This window comes from Gossypium raimondii, chromosome 2, assembly GCF_025698545.1.
Source record: "Gossypium raimondii isolate GPD5lz chromosome 2, ASM2569854v1, whole genome shotgun sequence".
Lineage (NCBI taxonomy): Eukaryota > Viridiplantae > Streptophyta > Magnoliopsida > Malvales > Malvaceae > Gossypium > Gossypium raimondii.
Genome location: NC_068566.1, coordinates 24,825,049 through 24,841,639, shown reverse-complemented (window position 1 = coordinate 24,841,639; position 16,591 = coordinate 24,825,049). Strand labels below are relative to the sequence as shown.

The 16,591-nt window shown below is 32.4% G+C and overlaps 1 pseudogene; it reads left to right on the top strand.

Moving 5' to 3' along the window:
• Nucleotides 1-291: 291 nt before the first annotated feature.
• On the top strand, nucleotides 292-9,061 carry LOC105788310 (protein REDUCED WALL ACETYLATION 2-like; annotated as a pseudogene).
• The last annotated feature ends 7,530 nt before the right edge of the window (nucleotides 9,062-16,591 follow it).

Genomic DNA, 16,591 nt, shown 5'->3' with positions numbered 1-16,591 from the left:
AGTCATAAGAGAAGCTAAGATCCGAGAAAAGATGTTAGACCGGGAAGCTTCACTTAAACGAGCCAGAGCAGAAGTGTGACTCAACTGATCTGTTAATGTGCTTTTGTTCTTTTTAATTCTTAGACATCATATTTGTGCATTTAAAATCATCTATGAGAATCTCTTTGTCCATAGAATGTTCATCATCTGATCGCTTCACGGCCCTAAGAATATTGTCTTAACTATGAGAATCTCTTTTCTTGTTCCTCTACTTTCTTCTCATCATAGTTTTGGCAATAACTTCATTCAAGATACACCATGATAAGTCACAATTTTCAGGGAAATCTATACTTTATTTGAACAGACATCAAACTGAGGAGTGGAAAGGTTGGATATGCAGGTTTGTAATTCTTTGAAATGATGCAATAAACCTGCAAAATCTTCTTCTTGAAAGATCTTCATTTACTTGTAATAATACATACCCTACATAAATTAAATAAGTTACATAATAATACATACCCTACATAAATTAAATAAGTTACATAATACACAAAAACAAAAACTTACATAACTTATATAATACACAACTTACATAACTTACATAATACATAATTTACATAACTTACATAATACATAATTTACATAACTTACATAAGACATAACTTACATAAGTTTCATAATACACAACTTACATAACTTACACAACTTACATAACTTACATAATGTATAACTTATTCCTAAATCCTAAACCCGTGCAATTTATTGTCAATGTCAGACTTCAAGAATTAAGAAATGGACCGTTCTTGGATGAATTTGTCAAGGGTAAGCGACAGTTATCGAAATGGAGTGTAGAGTTTTCTAAATTTTGCATTTCAATATGCAAGCCAAGAGAACATGATTCTTTACCCGTGTAAGAAGTGTGTCAACATAAACTGGCATTATCGTGAGGTTGTATACGAGCATCTAATTGTTGATGGGTTTGTTCGGGGTTATAAGCAATGGTTTTTCCATGGAGAATGCTCGCCTAGTACTTCCTCTTCAAGGATGGAAGTATCTTATCCTGGAACTGCTAATTACCATCAGTCTGAAAGAGGGGATGACATGGAAGGTATGTTGTGGGATGCATTTAATATGCACAATCATGGTGTGCAGTCGTTCCCATCGAATTTTGTGGCATCTGATGATTGTAATATTCGTGGAACTGCATTTACCGAACCGGGCAGTAGTGTACCTCATAAAGAGCCGAATGGAGAAGCGGCGAAGTTCTACGCGCTACTTAATGACATGAACGAAGAATTGTATGAGGGATCAAAATTTTCAAAAATGTCATTCTGTGTTCGTCTTTTTCAGTTAAAATGTTTGGGAGGGTGGACCGGAAACTCGTTGACAATGCTGTTAGAGTTTTTGAGAGAAATGTTTCCGTTTGCAAAAATCCCTCAGTCATGCAAAGATATGAAGAAAATGATAAAAGATTTAGGCCTTGGGTACAGCAAAATCCATAGCTGCCCAAATGACTGCATGTTGTATTGGGGCGATCGAAAAAACCAACAGTGCTGTCATGTATGAGGCCAATCCCGTTGGATTAGTAGAAACACAGAAGATGGGAACGATGATGAAAATGATGCACAGTGGAGAAAGAAGCTAGTCAAGATTTTGCGGTATTTTCCCCTGATACCAAGGCTTCAAAGGCTTTTCATGTCGTCGAAGACAGCAGAGTCAATGACGTGGCACCATGATGGACGAACCGATGATGGATTACTAAGGCATCCGTCAGATTCTTTAGCTTGGAAATCATTTGACAATAAATTTCCAGGCTTTGCAAGCGATCCTAGGAGTGTGAGGCTTGGGCTAGCATCTGATGGATTTAATCCTTTCAAGATCATGAGCACTGCGTACAGTACTTGGCCAGTAGTGCTTGTTCCTTACAATCTGCCTCCGTGGATTTGCATGAAGCAATCTTCCCTTATCTTATATCTATGATTATCCCTGGAGAGAAAGGGCCCGAGAATGATACCGACATTTATTTACAGCCACTTATTGAAGAGTTAAAACAATTATGGGCTGGTGTCAAGACATACGATGTGCTGAGAAAGGAGAACTTTAATTTACGTGCAGCTTTGATGTGGACCATTAATGACTTTCCCGCTTATGCCAATTTATCCGATTGGAGTACCAAGGGTCGTTATGCGTGTCCTTGTTGTGCTGCACAAACATGTTCGCAATGGTTGTACAATGGGAAGAAGTTCTCTTACATGGGGCATCATTAGTGGTTACCGGAAAATCATAGACTTAGATTTCAGAGTTCTGTATTTGACGACACTGAAGAGTTCAGAGAAGCTCCTTCGCAGACCAGTGGCTCTGAAATCTTGTTCATGTTGGAAGATATGAATTTCATTTATGGGAAGATGAACCAACCGCCAAACACGCAAAGAAACAGAAGATCAAATGATTAAGCTGATGATGACTCCGACGAAGAGGACGATCCTAATGAGGCGGAGATGTGGAAAAAAAGAAGTATTTTTCAATTGCCTTATTGGGAGCATCACCTTTTACGACACAATCTTGATGTTATGCATAGTGAGAAAAATGTCTGCGAGAACATTGTGGGTACAATTTTGAATGTCGACGGAAAATCAAAAGACAATCTGTAGAGTCGACTTGATTTAGTCCAAATGGGAATTCGGCCTGATCTTCATCCCAATCCACTTCCGAATGGGAAATATCGTTGCCGCCTTCTATTTTCTCAATGTCCAAGATGGAGAAAGAACTATTTTGCATGGTGTTGAAGGATATAAAGGTTCCAGATGCATATGCATCAAATATATCTCGATGTGTTAGTGTTAAAGATCGAAGATTATATTCACTGATATCACATGACTATCACATCTTAATGCAAGATTTACTGCCAGTTGCTTTACGACGTTATATGTCCAAGAAGGTGACGTCTTGTATAATTGAACTATCCAATATAATGAAAGCCATTTGTGGAAAAGTTTTGGATGTTCAAGAACTTCAGAAGGTACAGGATCGAGCCGTTTTGACTTTATGCAACATGGAGAAAATCTTCCCACCTTCCTTCTTCACCATTATGGTTCACTTGATAATCCATCTCCTGCATGAAGCAATTCTTGGTGGACCCATTTTCTATCGATGGATGTATCCCATAGAAAGGTGTTAATTAAAATTTTTAAAATTTTCCTTCATTCACCTCTATGCCTTTAGTTACAACTTTTGATAATGTTGTATATTGTGTTTAGGTTCCTATCCAAATTAAAGTCTTCTCGCCAACAATGCGATATCCGGAAGGATCGACATCAAGGCTACTTGGCGAGGAATGTATGACCTTCTACTCAAGATATTTGGAAGATGTTGAAACAAGGTTGAATGCACCAAATAGGAATGTTGGACTCATGGACCATAACTTAGCCGATACTTATTTGTTCCAAAGTTTTGGAGAACCAATCGGCAAAGTTGAAATTGCGAAATTAGATCATTTATCGTGGGTACAAGCACATCGATATGTTCTGTTTCACCACGAATCATTGGAACCTTTACGGAAGTAAGTTCTACAAATTCGATAAATATTTATCAAACTAATAATTGTTTATCTTCTAACAAAGTGAACATTTTTTAACACAATGAGTACAAACAAATATTGAGATCTCGTTCGTGCTCCCGAAGAACACAACATCGAGATATCAATAAGTTGTTTACAGAATCTTTTTATGAATGGTTAAGCCAAACGGTATGCAGTTGGAGCTTCCGCTTACAAATAATAATGTTTTCACATAACATTTTTAATTAGTCAGTTTACTTTCCATTCAATAGGTTTGGTGTGGGAAGAACGTAGACGATGAAGTTAAATGGCTCTCCCAAGGTCCAAATCGAGTGGTTAAAAGATATAGTGCATTCCTCATCAACGGATTCAAATTTCATACAAAATATCGCGAGAGGTTGAGGAGAACGCAAAATTGTGGAATAGTTGTTAATTCTGCAATTACAAGTTATGCTAGTGCTAGGGACAATAATCTTGTCGAGGGAAATGTGGAATATTTCAGACATCTTACTGACATAATTGAGTTGGATTACTACGGAAAATGAAAAGTTGTCTTATTTCAAGGTGATTGGGTCGATGTTAATACAGCTCGTGGAATCAAGCAAGATCAATTTGGTTTTACAATGATGAACTTTGACCGATTGATTCACACAGGACAACAACTGATAGATGAGCCGTATGTATTCTCATCTCAAGTCAAACAAGTTTTTTACTCAAAAGATCCAACTGATGAGGGTTGGTATGTTGTACTCCGTAACATCCCTAGAGACTTGTTTGACATGGGCAGTGGAAGTAGAGATAACATCGACGACAGATTAGAAACTTTGCCATTTCTAGAACAAAACTTAAACGATAATATCCCTAGTACTAGTGCACAATTTCAATGGGTTCGTCAGGATACGGATGAAGATATTTACGAATAATGATGTAGTAAGATTTTACAATTGTTTAATAATATGTAACTTACATTAGTATTAAATCTTGGTCTTATTATATATTTCAACTATTTTATATGTGTTGTTATTGTTGTAATTAGTTCTTAAGTTTAATTACATTTTATGTGTATTGCAGATAAAATGCCTAGAAGAAAAATTATAAGGGAAAGCATTGTTCAAAATGATCCAAACTCGACAGAAACAAATAGTACTGAACAACAGACAGCAATTGGATCTTCAAAGTAATTTTACATTTAATTTACATGCGTGTTGACTTATAATTGATTTATTTTTCAAATTCTTATATTATAATATACCATTTGTAGCTGAAAATGGTGGGATGCGCAGAGGTCGAGGACGTAAGCTACTTAGAGAGTTATACAAGTTAGATCCAGTTGAGCGTGCCAAGGTATGCAGAAACAGTTTTGGTCAGCCTGTTGGATCAGAAGCTCGACTTTTAGCAGGATACATGGGCATTTTAGCACGAAATGCAAATATGTTGCCTATCAACTACGAGTCATGGCGTCAAATGCCCGATAGCAACAAAAACCAAGCCCTCGATAATATTAAGGTAACAAAATGTTAATGTCATCTGTAATGCTTGGGAAATAGTTTCATTTATATTTACTTTATTAACTTGTGTTTTTGTAGGAAAGGCTTGCTTTAGAGGTCTCGGATGCTTATGTAAAGAAGGCATTGGGAAAAAGATGGAGAGACAATAAAAGTACTTTGAAGAAAAATTATTATAAGACAAAAACAACCCTCGATGAGAAATTGCAAAATGTCCCGCCGGGTATGTTGAGGTACCAATAGGAAGATGCGGTTAGATTTTGACATTCTTAGAAAGGCGAGGTACGACGTACTTCCAAACTATTGTAATTATTTTGGTTTATAGTATTTACTATTTACGTACTAAAAATTTTATAACGTAGGATCATGAACGAGTTGGAAAAGCAAAACAGTAAAACAACAAAAATTCACTCACACAAATAAGTCGAGAAGTTTTGCATGTGTAGTGAGGCGGAGGTATTTTTAATTTTTTAATATTATCAAATATGTATAACTTTCTATTAAATAATATTTTTACTACTATATTGTAGGAACAGACGTCCGATCAAAAAGTTGGACGCCTTCAACTTTTTGAAATTACACATAAGAAGAAAGATGGATCTACTATGACTCCTGAAGCTGGTGAAATTATGGTACGTTTACTTAATACGATTTGACTTGTTTTAGTTAGTTATAGTGTTTATTTTCTAATGGTTTAATTCATTGCTTGTAATGCGACTATTGTTATATTGCATTTGTTTTTTTAATATATATTATGCTCCTAACTATGTGATTTACTTATTAGGAAAAACTAAAGGAAAAAGATTTGAGTCTGACGCGATTGCTTCTAGTGATAGTTCTGTTCATCTTGAAGGCATTGATAACCGGATTATTATCAAGTTTTGGGTCCCGAAAAGTATGGTCGGGTTCGATTTCAAGGATCTTTTATCATTAACCCAATATTTTGGATCCAAATTCGCACCAATACATGGCTTCGGGAGTCAATCTCAAGTCAAGTTCAGAGGTTAAAAGACCGGATGGCTCGGATGCAAGCGACCACATTTGAGGTTCAAAGGAAATATGAAGAACTTCAAAGAACAACTTAAAGCGAGGTGGCGAAAGGAAGCGAGAGGCTACAATGAGAGAAGCAAAGGTCAGTAGCGAGAGAAACAATGATAGAAGCAGAGGTTCAAAAGAAATATGAAGAACTACACACGACTTTAAAAAGATGCGGCATCGAGAGAAGCGAACATAGCAAAAGTACTATGACGAACTTCAACAAAGATGACAGATTATGATGAAGATGTTTCAAAGATCTAACTTCTGCCAATCATAGTGTATATTGCATAAATATTTTTATCATTTTAACTTTTAACGTTTTTGAAAAGAAAAGTATGAATTCACTTTTATTTATATCAATTAATATTATTGTAGTCATTTAATTTGAAATATTATATAAATTTATTGTTTTTGGTTAGTTTAGATCTGGTTGCTTTTGATTTGTTGTTGTAGGAGGGCTGAAAAAAACAGAAAATTTTATTTTAAAAAAATCCCTAAATTAGTGGCATTTTTTAAAAAAGCGCCGCTAAAAGTCATATCAAATAGTGGCGTTTGTGAAATAAGCGCCGCTAAAGAACACTACTGTTAGCGGCGTTTTTGACCAAGCGCCGTTATAGAACATTACTTTTAGCGGCGTTTTCTTCCTAAGCGCCGCTAAAGAACAGGATCTTTAGCGGCGTTTTTTCCCATGTTCTTTAGCGGCGTTTTTTCCTAAGCACCGCTAAAGAACATGATTTGTAGCGGTGTTTTTTCATAAGCACTGCTAAAGAACATGATCTTTAGCGGCGTTTTTTTCTATAAGCGTCGCAAAAGTTAGCGACGTTGTCGTTAACGGCATTTTTTATGGCACTTCTTCAAGTGCCACAAATGCCTTTAGTGGCGTTAAAAAGCGCCGCTAAAGGCCTAAAAAAATGCCGCTAAAAACCTGTTCTGGTGTAGTGGATGCAGGTTTGTAATTCTTTGAAATGATGCAATAAACCTGCAAAATCTTCTTCTTGAAAGATCTTCATTTACTTGTAATAATAGAATGTGTTGGATTGCATAGAAAGTGCAAACACTTGTGGCTAATGCTGCTTACACGCAAACTGTTCTAGCATTACTAAACAAGGATTGAAGATAGTCTTGTGCTTACTTTTCCCCCATTTATTTTGCAGGTATTATTTTTGATGTACCATTACTTTGCAGCATCAGAGATTTATAATGCTATCCGAATTTTCATTGCTGCTTATGTTTGGATGACTGGATTTGGGAACTTCTCATATTATTATATGCTCAAAGATTTCAGTCTTGCAAGGTTTGCACAGGTATGAGTTCCCTAAAATAAAGATCATGTAAACTACTCTATGTTCCAAGTTCCAACATTGAGTGTTTTGATTGAACAGATGATGTGGCGGCTCAATTTCTTGGTATTTTTTTGCTTTGTTGTCCTCAATAATAGTTATATGTTGTACTATATATGCCCCATGCATACTCTATTTACTCTTATGGTTTATGGGGCACTTGGTATTCTGAACAAGTACAATGAGAAAGGATCAGTCATTGCTCTAAGAATCATTGCTTGCTTCTTGGTGGTTATCCTAGTCTAGGAAGTGCCTGGAGTATTTGAACTTCTCTGGAGCCCATTCACCTTTTTCCTTGGTGGGTAATTTTCCAAAGCATGATTTCTATTTACACAACTTTTGGTCATATTGACGGGAAAAATATAAAAACCATTGCAGGATATACTGATCCGACAAAGCCAAACCTTCCCCTCTTGTATGAATGGCAATTCAGCTCAGGCCTTGATCGTTATATTTGGATTATTGGGATGATATATGCATATTACCATCCAACTGTAAGTTCTGATGCAATTATTTTTTATCTTTTCATTGTATTTTGCTATGAATTAATGCAATTTATTTTTGGAGTTAATAGCTAGATATTGGGATTTACTATTGCAGGTTGAACGATGGATGGAAAAACTCGAGGAAACAGAGGTGAAGCAGCGAGTATCAATTAGAATAGCTGTGGCAATAATAGCCCTGATGGTATCATATATACCCCTTTTGACTTGCCATTCCGTTTCCTAGAAACTCTTATTCATGAGGTTTCAATAAACTTGTAGGTGGGATTTCTATGGTTTGAGCACATTTACAAGCTTGACAAGATCGCCTACAATAAATACCACCCTTACACGTCATGGATCCCGATAACGGAGGTCTCATGTCGACTGTGTTGATATTTTGACATATCTGAACATTTTGGCTTTTACCGATAAATTTTTGTTCCTTGTTTTCACCAAAGTGTATATATGTTTAAGAAATGATACTCAATCCTTCCGGCTACGCTTTAACCCTTTTTGTAAGTAACCCTTAATCGCTCTCTTGTTTTATTCTTTTGTTTTCCAATGACCAATAAGGTGGAGCTATATATGTCTTTCATTTCCGATGGCTTGGAAAGATTACACTGAGACCTATATCTCGTAGATTCACATCTCGCTAAGGTAAGTGAAGTTGACAACATGAGAATTCTTGGTGCTTCAACCGCCGCTAGGAGTTGATCCGAATTGAACCTCTAAATCATAGCATATGAATTTTAACACAATATCCGATCAATGTGCGATCCGAGGTTCCGATGGTCACCTAAGTCGCTCCTTTCTCGATCCCGATTACCCAATGTTGAATTTCATGCTTACGACTTCCATATACCTTGCGATAAAGTAAAACGGTGTCATCTTTGGGAACCGAAAATATCTCTCATTAGTCATGCCCCGACATTTTTTTCTTGCTTGCATTTCTTACGACTCTTTGACTTGACAAATATACTGAAATTAGCTTTTGTACCTACCAAAGACAACAAGCGCCTTCTCCACAACTTCAAGTGGAGTGTTATTTAATGTTGCATTCCATGGTTGTTTATATTAGTCGAAACTTGAATTTGGTGTTATTGAAACAAGATTTTGTAGCTACCTTGTGTACTAGCTTCTTTAACCATGATTGTTAATTATTACATCTTTTGTAGCTTCTTTTATATTTGGCCGAGTTAATATAGATCAGATGAGTTGTGAGGTAGATTGCTCATTTATTTAAACATAATATGTTAATTCTAAATTTAAATTTATTAATTTTATATTTTTCTTTAAAGTTAAAACTTTAATAGAAATTTTAATTTAATTAATATTTTTATCCTTAAAATTTAAAGTTTAAATTTCAAAATAAAACATAATATAATATTTATCATAGAGATAAAATTAAAATATATTTTTTAAAAGTCATGTTTTTAGCGGCGTTTGTGGGAAAAGCGCCGCTAAAGGTCATAAACTTTTGCACTTTTCCCACAAACGCAGCAAAAATTAGCGACGTTGTCAATAGCGGCATTTTTTGAAAGCGCCGCTAAAGGCCCAAAAAAACGCCGCTAAAAGCCTGTTTTGGTGTAGTGAGAGCTTATAAATAAAAAAGGATGAACTAATTTTGGAAGAAAAACTGTAATTTGGTGTTTGGAAGATTTTTTAATGAAGAATGGGAGGGAAGAAGAAGACGTGGGGTTGCTAAATATACACCAAATTTTTAAAAATTTAGCCACTACCCATTTAACCACTCCCCGTTTTCTCTACTTTCCAAATTGGTCCTTATTGTTCAATTAAAGTCAATTTCAAAATTATTTTCAAATCCAATCTCGTTTTTAAAATCCATTTTAACCAAATTAATTCTCGAACACTCAATTTTAATTTCTTAACCTAAAATTATTAATTCTATTTATTTTAAAATTTTATTTAATCAATTCCAAATTATTTTAATTATCTATCCCAATTGCAATTTCCGATTCACTAACTCTCGATTTACTCTCCTGACTTTTGGGATGTGACAATTCTATTGTGCCTAGGGGATAATGCCAGGACTACGCAAAGGAAGACTCGTATCGGGCTATTATACAAATAGTGGAAATGTGGCATAGTCTAGGGTTACACCTTATGTGTTTATTTTTATCAAACTTCTACTTTGTAATAAGCTGTGATAAGTCTGTAGTAAAAAATTATTTTAAAACTTTCCTTTATTTTTGGATTTTAAGTCCTCTAGTTAAAGAAATAATTAAAATGTAATATTTAAAGTGTTCAACTGTTTTAAGTATTGTGTTTAATAACAACCGAGATCTGAGCCCGACGAATCGGGTCGGGTTAGGGTGTTACAAAACCAGTGCCAAAGGAATATTTAACAAAAGCATTAACCACCACTCTATTCAAGTCAAGATAGAAAGAAATAATTTAAATAATCCATATCAATCCACAAATGATTTTACAAACTAATTTGTTCAAATGTGTATTCAAAAATAATTTTTTTAAAGTAATCATATACGAATCCAAAATCAAATTGCAATCGTACATTAAGACAAATCCTTTAAATAAAACATTTAAAAATAAAATAGAGTAGTTTTTAAAATATATAAATTTAAATTATTTTATTTTTTCAACCAAAGGAACTCAATTCTAAATGGACTAGTGAATCCACTTATGAATCTACTCTTTTGAAACACACAAAATATAATTATATATTCAATCAATAGTAGTATATATAATAAATAATTTTTACAATCTTATGAAACTTATTTAGATAAATTTAACAAATCATTATGAATATAAAGACGAATAACATTGAAAACAAATTTCATGATTCTTTTTTTTCTAGAATTAGTCTTCGTCTTCATGATTTCATGCAATGTTCCTTCCATTATAAAATTATTCTAAAGGTGAAGCTTACACTCCTCAATTTATAAGATAATAAAATGAAATTAAAGACCAATATGTACGGTAATTCATTGTATACTAGTTTAATATAGGTTTTAGATGTTGATTAAAAAACTTAATACAAATTGAACTAGCACCACCAATACTCACCGAATACTATATTGCCGATTGGTAGTATTGATGAGATATGATAATTTATGTATTTATATATTTTTTTATAAATTCCTAACAAATAATGATTGTGTTTATTATAAAATATAATAATTCAAGTTTTTATAAGTTTGTAATTTATTCTATATTTCTTTCAAAAATAATTATATTATATTAATTTTCAGTATATTTCATATAATATTCTATTTGCATTATTTTCTTATCTCTTATTATATTATATATTATATATTAATTATATTAATTATATTATATTTATGCATCGTAATTGTATCAAAGTTACTAGATTTAGGATCGAGCAGAGACACAAAACCTTTGGCATCACAACAATGCAAAGTCAAATCATAAATCATGATTAAGGCGAACCAAGTTAGGTAAAAGAAAGAGATAAAAAAGTATTAATCATGTTGCATTAATATGCGGAGGTTTCTATATTTATATAAGAAAGGTACCGTCTCATATTATCAAAATATACATTAACTTCGACACCTAGTGAGTCTTGAGCAGCCACGATTCCAAGGATTAACAGCTTCTTAGAGAAGGCGGCGATAGGAAACAAGACCGGAGACCTCTGGATGGTGGATTGTCATAGCTGCATCGATTTGGATCACCTCTTCCATCACCACTATGCCAATTAGAGCCAAACAAATTAACCATGTTTTCATGTTTGAGACTCCCATGATTGGTCTTGGGTTTCATTGGACTAATTTTGATATCACCTATTTATAGGGTTTTAGAATGAGACCCTATTTTAGAAATTACGTCAAATTAGGTGATATTATTTTGATTTTTTCTTTTTTTAATTTCTTGTTGTTTAAATTGTAAAATGTGTTAATTTTTTTATAAAAAATATATTTTAGAAATTGGACCTGGTAATCTAAGGATTTTCCTCAATTAGTCGAATATTATGGAATGTGTTTGTGTGTGCACGTGTGTGTGTGTTTTGGCAAAAAGAAAGATAGTTGAGATCTAATATCAATATGATACAATCTCAATTAAACTATATCTTTCCTATGTTACACGTTGCATATCATTCAATAAGAAACAAAATCTATTATTTGATGGTCGGGAATGTAAGTAGAGTCTCAAGATTTCATATATAATATATAAATATGTTTTAGTGAACTTTCATGTAAATAATTTAGTATGAATTTTTTGTTTATATATGAAAACATATTTATATATTTTATTATTACCTCTACCTTCATATATAATTAGTTTTTAATGCCGATGTGAAGCAAGTGGTTTTAGGCATTGTTGAATATTATTAAAGCATATTAAAGCATATGAAAGCATTTATAATGATTCATTGAGGAATATAGTTTTACTTCGTTTAATTAATACAAAGTAACATTGTTCCAAATAAATAAATTATTTTAATAATTATAATATAGTCCTAATAAAATATTTATAATATTGATTGAAGTATTTATGAAAAGTATAAAACTTGACATGTTGTAAATTAAACCTTACATTATTCAATTTTTATTTTTTCTTAAAAGTAAATAAATTGACTATGTAGATAATATATAATTAATATAAATATAATTATGTTAGATTATTTCAGATTATAAAAAATATTAATTATTCATAATTTTTGTATATGAAATATAATGTTACTTATTACAAAAATAATTAAAATTTACTATTTAAAAAGTAGTATACATATTTTGTTTTACTCATTTTGGTTAAGGGAAATACAAAATTTAAATAGAGAATAACTCAATATAAAATTTGACCTTCTCATTTATTATCATATAAATTCATTTAAAATTTTTATTACTTAAAATTAGTATTCTTATATAAATATGATAACTTTTATTATCAAGTAAATTTTAAATTAATTATTTTAGAAAAATTGGAATTTATATTGATAAATGTAATAAATTTTATAAATAAAAATATTTAAAATTAGAAATCTAGCAACATAATGAACAACAAAGGCTATAAAGTCATTTCAATGTTTCTTTGGACTTGTGCTTTTATATAAATTATAGATATAGGCATTTTCACTTTGTTAAATTTGTAATTTATCTATACTATTATTTAAGTGCGGACACCAACTCAATCAAGAAAATTATTCAAATAATCTTACAAATTTTAAAAAATATATTATTACTCGAATACTTTTTCCTTTATCTTATTCAAGAAAAACCTCTAAATAAATTGAAAATGTTGACATTTGAACCCATTCCTCCAACATTTATAAATCTCTTCTTTAACACTTTAGCTTTATTTTGATATTTCTATACAATAAAATGTTGTTACACCAATTGTTTTACTCACATTGTTTGTATAAATATTAATATTTAAGTGTGTTACTATGTTGGTGCCATGAGTCAACTAGACATTAACTTAAATAAGAAAACTACTAAAATAACCTTACATATTTTAAATAAGTTATATTATTACGAAGATACTTTTATATTTTCCTCATTAAAATAACCAACAAAAATTACAAATCTTAATCTTTGAACTTATATCACCAACATCTATAAAATCCTTTTTTACCACTTTAACCAAAATTTTATTTAGATCTTTTATACATTTCAACTTGTGTCACAAGTCAACTCAATATCAACTAAAGAAAATGAAAATATTGTGATAAACACTTGGAGTACATTTAAACTAATTTTTATTTCATATTTATTCCATATATATTTACCTATAGCCGAAATATGTGATTTCTTCATGCATATGTGTGTGGTAGAATTTCTATTATATAAAACCTTGAAGGAAAGTGTTAGGGATCGACTCGTATATGCAGCGAGAAAATAAAAGTAAAAGTAGAAAATGATCAAACACACAAATATATATATGGAAAAATTCCACCAAAGAAGAAGACAGAAAAGCACAAGCAAAGGAGATTTCACTAAACGAGCAAAAACCAAAAGTGTAGAAGATGGAGATAATCTCAACAAATTAACCCTGAACCTCGAAAGAACAAAGTACTCTGACTCAGACCCAAAATTCCCCAAAACTCTTTCAATATAAAAAAATGATGAAGATAATTAGTGTAACACCGCAAAAATCAGCCCAGGAGTTTCAGCCAAATTCTAGAGGTCACATTGGCCTCTAGAATGGCCCGCAACAAAATATAGATCACATTCCTCGGTTCCATTTCGAAAACCTCATTTTCTTATGCTTAACAAAAACAATATTAAGTTTATCTTATGTTTAGCAACATTAATTTAATCATCATATTAATTAATTTAAAAGCAAATTGATATTTCCTTACTTGGATTGAAAAAACATTTTAGATTTAGCAAATTATCAATTGAAATTTCAAAATTAGTTTTGCAACAAAAATTTTGATATTTTTCGACTAACTGAAGTTCATAAAATTAGGCATTTAAAAATTTGACTGAAAAAGAGGAAAATAATTATTTGACTAAAATCCATGCATGAAACTACTAATCTACCTCAACTTACGAGTCCAAAATCAAAACCCATGCCACAGTTCATATAAACTTATTTACAATGTGATTAAAAATAATATATTAATTCTCAAGAAAAACTTATTAAACCAAACAAAAAAATGAGAAACTCTGAGACCTCTGATTCGTTGAGCCCGAGACCTCACCTCCCAAATTACCTGAAAAGGGAAAACTGAAAGAGTGAGCTACAAAACTCAATGTGAGTTTAAAACAGATGTAATTAAGCTGAGCCGAACAAAATACAATAACACACAGTCATTCAAACTTACAAAAGTAAAATTCAGATCACAAATAGATATCATATCAGAGTAAAGAATCATAGAGCTTAAACATTAATTAGATGTACAAATATTATATACGAATGCAATATGGTATAAAATTCCACCTATCCAACTGCTACACACGAACTCCGTCAACCATCACACACCAATAAGGGTATACTAGACCCTTTCCAACCTTTACACACTAATATTGGGTTATGGTGGACCCATCAAACCGAAACATACCTTAATATGGTAATTTTCCACTTGAATTATTGCAGATTTACAGCCAAATTATAATAATTCTAAGAAACTGCTAAATCAAACTTCTTTCTCTTCATAACCAAATCCCAACCACAAATGCAAATACAAACACAAATAGTATTATGCATACGAATAAACAGAATCAGAAATGCTAATTTTCAATTTCCATAATCAATAAAAATATTTGCAGACAGTTCAGTTTAGCTAAAATCAGAATTAGACAAAATTGTATTTAATTACTTAGTGGTAACAACAATATACACGCTTTTATTTATCACATTATATAAGCACTTAAGCGAACAATAAAATTTAATCTTATAAGTACACATACATAAATAAATTCAAGCTGTAATGGTGTGCCAAACACTTCTACAAAGGATTAAACATGCAAGAAATCATCTAGGGACTAAAATGAATCATTTAACGAATAAGGAGTAAAAATTGCAAAAAATAGGACCACATGGTCGTGTAGGAATGCTTAGACCTTATGACAAGAGTACACAACCGTGTGGCTGAGAGACACACCAGTGTGATTGAGATACACAGCCGTGTGGGTAGACCGTGTAACTCTCTAACCCCATGTGACAAAATTCACAATTTAGAAATAGGGAAGACACAACATGTGGCTGAAAGATACGCCCATGTAACTGAGGCACACGACCGTGTGGCTAAGAGACATGCCCATGTGTAATAAAAAAATCCATAATAGAGGTCACACATCCGTGTGGCCAGGCTGTGTGAGCTACTTTAGTCCGTGTGATAAGAGAAATAGCCTAATTTCTAAAGCGACACAGGCCGTGTAGACCACTCATGTGTGGCACATGCCCATGTGGCTGCTCACGTGCTTCAAAAACCACTCCAAATCATGTTATAAAACATGAAAATCAATATTAAAACAACCTCAAATTACAAGTGTTTCAGAATACACACTTGAAATGCGCTTCCAAAATGTTAATTGATCGAAACACCTCCATGAAACTGATCTAAAACTCGATTACACAAATACACAAAGAATAAGAAAGTTATCAATCGTAACAGAGTTTAGATTCAAAACTTGGGTTGTGAATTTGGTGTTCAAGTTTTTATGAAAAGTGTTTTAAACAAATTGTACTTCTGATTAAATTTGAAAAATAAGTTTATGAAAATTTTGAGTCTCTCGATCCTGTAAATACTTCTTTAGCTATACTTTGTAGTATAGAAAAACATTGTAGTGTTAGAATTAATCTTCTTTTGCTAAAAACTGTAACAACTCTATAAAAGTTTCTGATAAGATTTTAGTTATATGATTTCTAATGACAAATTTCAGCTACTGCATAAAATTTTGAAATTGTAGATAAATTAAACATAATGAGTACGCGTGGAACCTATGGAAATAGTACGAGTGTGTACACTGTAGGGCTTGAGATATGACATTAAGGTTTTGGTATCTCCGAAGTAGGAGTGTGTCTTCGAGACTGTAGTAAAGAAGATAAAATTTTTGAAAAAATCAAGCGCGTGGAGTGTGAAAAGAGGGATAATGAGAGGATCAAGAATAAAAAATAAGAGGGAATCAGGTTTTTCTAGCTCTGCTCAGTGGCCTAAGAAACGTGCCAGGTTTGATGGGCCTCCATAGGTTGAGGCACTGATTATTTCTACTGGGATTCAATTGTGTGGGTACTGTACTA